This window comes from Lynx rufus, unplaced genomic scaffold (assembly GCF_022079265.1).
Source record: "Lynx rufus isolate CCGP_SWC_20201006 ecotype Redwood Valley unplaced genomic scaffold, mLynRuf1.p SCAF_16, whole genome shotgun sequence".
In the NCBI taxonomy this organism is placed as follows: domain Eukaryota; kingdom Metazoa; phylum Chordata; class Mammalia; order Carnivora; family Felidae; genus Lynx; species Lynx rufus.
The window spans coordinates 22,223,641-22,229,640 of NW_025814830.1; positions in this window are offsets into that span (position 1 = coordinate 22,223,641).

Consider the following 6,000-nt stretch of genomic DNA (forward strand, 5'->3'; position numbering starts at 1 on the left):
AGAGAGTTTGCTTCCTCTCTCTCTGCACTCTGCTGTGTGAAGATACAATGAGAAGACAGCCATATTCAAACCAGGAAGTGGGTTCTCACTAGACACCAAATCTGCTGGCACTTTGCTCTTGGACTTCCCAAACTCCAGAACTGTGAGAAATAAATGTTTGTTTTTTAAGCTTGCCAGTCCATGTCATTTTGTTATAGAAGCCCAAACTGACTAAAACAATCCATAAGGTATATTGTTGGATAAAAAAAAAAAAAAAGTGAAACACTGTAATTTGCTCCCTTATATGATTTTACATAATTCATATGTGCACATATAAGCATAGATATGAATCTCCCCATGAAAAAGTGGAGTAGAATCCTGGAACTGGAATTTAATCCTGAAATTTCCTTTAACATCTAATTCACCATCTGGTGCAGACATTCACATTATGACTTTCTGTCATTCACCCTGGGCTTATGGAACATCTTATTGATGGAGAGTTCATTACCTGTGTATTTAGCATACCTCAAAAGAGCTGTTCTAGCATCCTCTCTCAAACCTTAAGAACTCCTGGCATGGGGAAAATGTATTGTCTTCAACTAAGGCTTGACTTCTACCTAAGAGTAAGAACTGTAGGAATGGGCTACAGGATGAATACCTAGAACAGACAAGGTGTCCTGACACTGCTGATGCCCAGTCCTAAGAAATACCATGATAGAGTGCGAAGATCATGGGTCTTGAAGTCAGGCGGGTTGGAAACTCTAACAGGTTTTTGTGACTGGCATCATTTCCACTCAGCTTTGATTTCAGCTGTAATTATGGCCATACATACAGATCCACACACATACAGAACACATTTCTCTCAAAGGCCAGCTGAATCAGCCTATCAGCTTTCCTGCCTCAAAGGTCTCCTCCAAAGCTAGGGGACCTCTTTCAGCTCAAATGTGGAACATTCCAGAAGTTTAATGCCAGAAGATTCCAGAAGATTAATGCCCAGCCTCTTATTCTTTGAAGGGACAATTCTGAGGCACATTCCTACACAGTTCTTCAAAGACTCTGTAGTGGGATTAAGCCCCATTGCACAGCAGGAACTAGTTCAATAACACTGTTGGCTCTTTCTCCCTTCCTCATATTACACTCCCTTACTCCTGTTTACTGGGATCACCTTAAAATAAAGTAACTACACTCAAATCTTTTCTCAAGTTCTCATGTGGGGACAAACCAATATACTTAGTCAACTTTCCTGAAGTCTGATTTTCTTATAAGTATACACACACACACACACACACACACACACAAATATGTACATATATGCATATATAAAAATATATATTACTTTGTGAAATTAAATATTACATGTCTATCTGGTACCATCTGTCTATCATTTATCTATCTACTTGGCACATTGCAAGTGTTCAACAAGTAGTAAGTAGGTCCTAGTCAGAGAGCATCCTTCCTCCAGTTCTGGCCCAAATTCTTTAGCTCTTCCTGAGCCTGTGAATCTCTGTTCTTCACTCCGGCAGCTTTGCCTCACATACACAGAGACATGGTGGAACATAGAAGATTAGTTAGTAAAGCATGTCTTAACACTTGGAATTTATCACTTGACCTTCAGCCTTCTGTCTGCTGTGCCTTGCAAGTTTCATTTCTGTTTAGAAGAGCATGCTTTCCAAAAGGATGCTTGGGGAGCAGAGGCAATGTGCCCAGTTTCACCATGTCATCCTGACTTTTGGGGAAAAACCTGCTCAGCTCTTCAATTAGCAGCCCTGCTGGTGGCCTAGGCAATGGTTTTCAGAGACTAGCAGCAGGAAATCCAATGAAAAGCCACTGTTTATGTAGCAAAATAAAGAATACTAGTTGTCTGTTTATAGCCAGTGACCCTGGCAGGTAGAATTGAATTCATGACCACACTGTGCTTAATTTAGGATATCTTTATTCCTTCAGCATGGCCCATGTATTCTAGTATATTTCTTTTGAGAAAAATCATTAGATTTCTTCAATGGAGAAGCCATTTCCTAGGTTGCAATGTATTGTAAGAATAACTCTGTGTGTGTGTGTGTGTGTGTGTGTGTGTGTGTGTGTGTGTGTGACAGAGAGAGAGAGAGAGAAAGAGAGAGAGAGAGAGAGAGAGAGAGAGAGGATGTTTAATTAGTGATTTTTCATCTGTGGTCCTTTTATCAGGGACTTTTTTGACCATGATTCCCAAACCATATTTTTGAAACTATGACAATTTTCCACTTTGTATCGGAATTATTTGCAGACTGAATGAGATCTCAGTAAAAAAAAAAGTTATTTTGAGGGGTGCCTGAGCATCTCAGTCAGTTAAGCATCTGACTTGGACTCAGGTCATGATCTCACGGTTCGTGAGTTTGAGCCCTGCATCAGGCTCTCTGCTGTCACCACAGAGCCCATTTTGGATCCTCTGTCCCTCTCTCTCTCTGCCCCTCTCCCTCTCATGCATGCATTCCCTCTCTCTTTCAAAAATAGATGAATGTTTTTTAAAAAGAAAAAAAGTTATTTTGCTATTTATTTCTCCATGCCCAAGCCCCTTCTTTCCCCAGCCCCAGTGCCTAACTTGATTATTCCAGGGGAGAAGGGAAGAGAAGGAAATGTCTTTTCTTTGGCTATCCTCTGCTTCTAAGTAGGAGATCAGGTAAATTGCAATCATTCTGTTGGATGGATATGGTGATAGGAAAGAGTCACTTTCCTGCCCTGGGCCCCGGCATCAAATTAAGAGTCCTGAAGGCTTAGAGGGAAAGAACTGGTCCTTGCATTAAATATGTAATGAGGAAGGAATTTGTGACCAAATAAGGATCCTAAGTCCCTCACTCATTTGGAAAGGAGTAAGAGAAAGGTCTTGCTGACTCAGGACATGATGTAGGTGTATAGTTTAAAAATGGAGCACGTCTGACACTGATTTCATCCAAAGCAAGATTCAGATGTTAGGCCTCAGGGCGGGTGTGGATTGAACCTTTCTCCTGACATCCTGATGACAGCATCATGATCATATATATCTTTCCTGTCACTCCTAATGCAGAAAACTTGGTGTAGGAGCCAGTGAAGAGACTTTATGCACAATCAGCTTTAACCCCCTATTATCTGGTGCTGTGACAATGCTGCCTTTTAGTGACTCTGGATTGCAAGTGTAAACACCTGAGTTCAAGTCCTCAGGGCTTGCTTCTGCAAATGTGAACATTTGTGCTTGAACCTGAGGTCTGCTAAATTCCCTCAAGCTCTGCTGTTTTGTGATGTTAAGGAGACCTATCTCCCATCTCTCTCCTGCCAGGGGGTGGATACTTCTATAAGAGAGATGGTTTGTTTCACTCATCATGCTGTGTAGGAATGCCTCCAATTAGCGCATGCTCTCTCTCTAGGGCAATATCAACTCTCCCTTTTACACAGCAAATGGTCCAGATTATGGGTGTTTCAGGTATTAGATTTCTCCTTGTTTTCTTTTCCTTCTTGATATTTTTAGGGTTTATTTAAGTCAAGCATTTATTGCAGCCTAATAGCAGAAACATGGGAGGGAAAAAAGTTGATGGTCCGCAAACCACATTTTCTGTGCAATTAACCTCTGCAGTAAGCTACTTAGTCACAAATTTGCCTATGGGGGAAACCAGCCTTCTAGACAGAGATTACACAATTATAGGCTGGGGCAGAAATGTCTCTAAAGAGATCTACTAGTGTGGCCCCAGATATCAGGCAGAGAAAATGTATCCCCATTTCACAGATGAGGAACTAATGCTGAATTATGAAGACAAGAGAATAGAGAAAGTCTTTTCTTGGACTGCCTCAGTAGAAAAAAACTAGTCTTGGAAACAAGAACTCATGGTTAAGAAGTAGTAAGGTAGGAAAATGTGTGGAAAATGGTTTTCCTGATTTCTACTACCTACCCTATACCTAGCCTAATTCCCCAAAGAGACCTGTAGATTATAGCATTACATTGCTATAAAATTACTTTCTTCTTGTTCAGAAAATAATGAGTAAATTTTATGTGCCAGGCACTGTTGTGCAATGGAAATAGAGTGGTAAGCAAAAATTAGGGTGTCTTTCTTTACAGAATTAGGGAAGTAGACATTACATAAACACAGAGTTAAACGTATCACCATTGTGAATATGGTAATGACATAGAGAAAGAAAAGCAGGTATACAGTCACGTTAGAGGACTGTTTGGCAGTTTCTCACAAAAGTAAATATACTCTTGCCATACATTCCACAATCATGCTTCTTGGTATTTATGCAAAGGAGTTGAAAACTTATGTCCACACAAAAACCTGCATATGGATGTTTTTACAGCAGCTTTATTTGTATTTGCCAAAACTTGGAAGCAACCAAGATGTCCTTCAGTAGGTGAATGGATACATAAACTGTGGCACATCCAGACAGTGAATCTTATTCAGCACTGAAAAGAACTGAGCTATCAAGCTATGAACAGACATGGAGGAAACTTCAGTGCATCTTAGTAAGTGGAAGAAGCCAAACTGAAATGGCTACATGCTGTATGATTTCAATTATATGACATTCTGGAAAAGGCAAAACTATGGAGACAGTAAAAAGATCAGTGCCAGGGAGTGGGAGTTAGATGAATAGATAGAGCACAGAGGAGTTTTAGGGCAGTGAATATACTCTGTATGATATTATCATGGTGGATATGTCGTTATACATTTTACATTTGTTTAAACCAATAGAATGTACATCACCAAAAGTGAATCCCAAGGTAAACTATGGACTTTAGGTGATTGTGACATGTCACTGTAGCTTTATCCTTGGTAAAAAAAATTGTACCATGTGATGTTAAGAATGGGAGAGGCTATGCATATATGGAGGCATGGATATATGGGAAATCTCTGTTCCTTCTTCTTAAATTTTGTTGTAAACCTAAAACTGCTTTAAAAATGTTTCTTGATGTGTGGGGGGGGCACCTGGGTGGCTCAGTCAGGTAAGTGTCTGTCTCTTGGTTTCGGCTGAGGTCATAATCTCACGGTTCATGAGTTCGAGCCCCACAGTAGGCTTTGTGCTGACAGTGCAGAGCCTGCTTGGGATTCTCTCTCTCCCTCTCTCTCCGCCTCTCCCCTGCTCATCTCTCCCTCTCAAGCCATTTGTCCATTTGAGGAAATGAGAAGAAATCCCACATGACTGGAGTATGGTGGCTGGTTGGGGGAAAAGCATTTTAAAAAGTTGGAGAAGGAGCTAAAATCCAGTCAAGAGAGGCCTTGTAGATATTCACAAAAGTTTGAACTTTGTCCAAAAGCAGTGGGAAACCTTTGAAGCAGCACTATCCAATTGAATGTTCCTATGTTTTATAGTCTATGCTGTTCAATATGGCAGTCACTTGCCACAGGTGACTATTGAACACACAAAATGTGGTTGGTGCAACACAGAACTGAATGTTTACTTTTATTTAATTTTAATTAATTTAAATTTAATAATCACATGTGGCTGCTGGCTATTACATTAGAGCAGCTTTGAAAGATTTTATGGAAGAGAGTTATAAGATCAGTTTTATCTTTTAAAAAGATTAGCTCTGGCTGCAGTCTGGAGAATAAATTGGAGAGGGCAGGAATGGAAGTCGAATGGCCAGTCAGGAGTTTGGGTTGGAATGGAGGCAGTGACTCTGGGGAAACATGGGTGCATCTATGATATATTCTAGGGTAGACTCATAGGACTCAGTTATGGAGAGTGTCTACTGGGTAGTGAAAAGAAGTAAAGAGGTGTCAAGAACGATGCCCTGTGTCCTAGTTTGAAAAACTGTTGTATGAGAGTGTTACTCACTAAGGCAGACATGAGGGGAAGGGGGACATATTTGAGACTTGGGATAGAGATAGGAAAAAGAAATGCTTAGTTTTGAATATTTAAGCATTGTGATATGGGTAGGATATATAAGTGAACATGTCAATAGGCTGCTGAATACTGGGGACTGGGGCTCTGTAAAACATTCTATGGACACTCTGGGTTTCAGAGATTGAGTATTAACAAAAGGAGACTAAACATTACCTTGGTTGGGTGTGAAAGAATATGAGA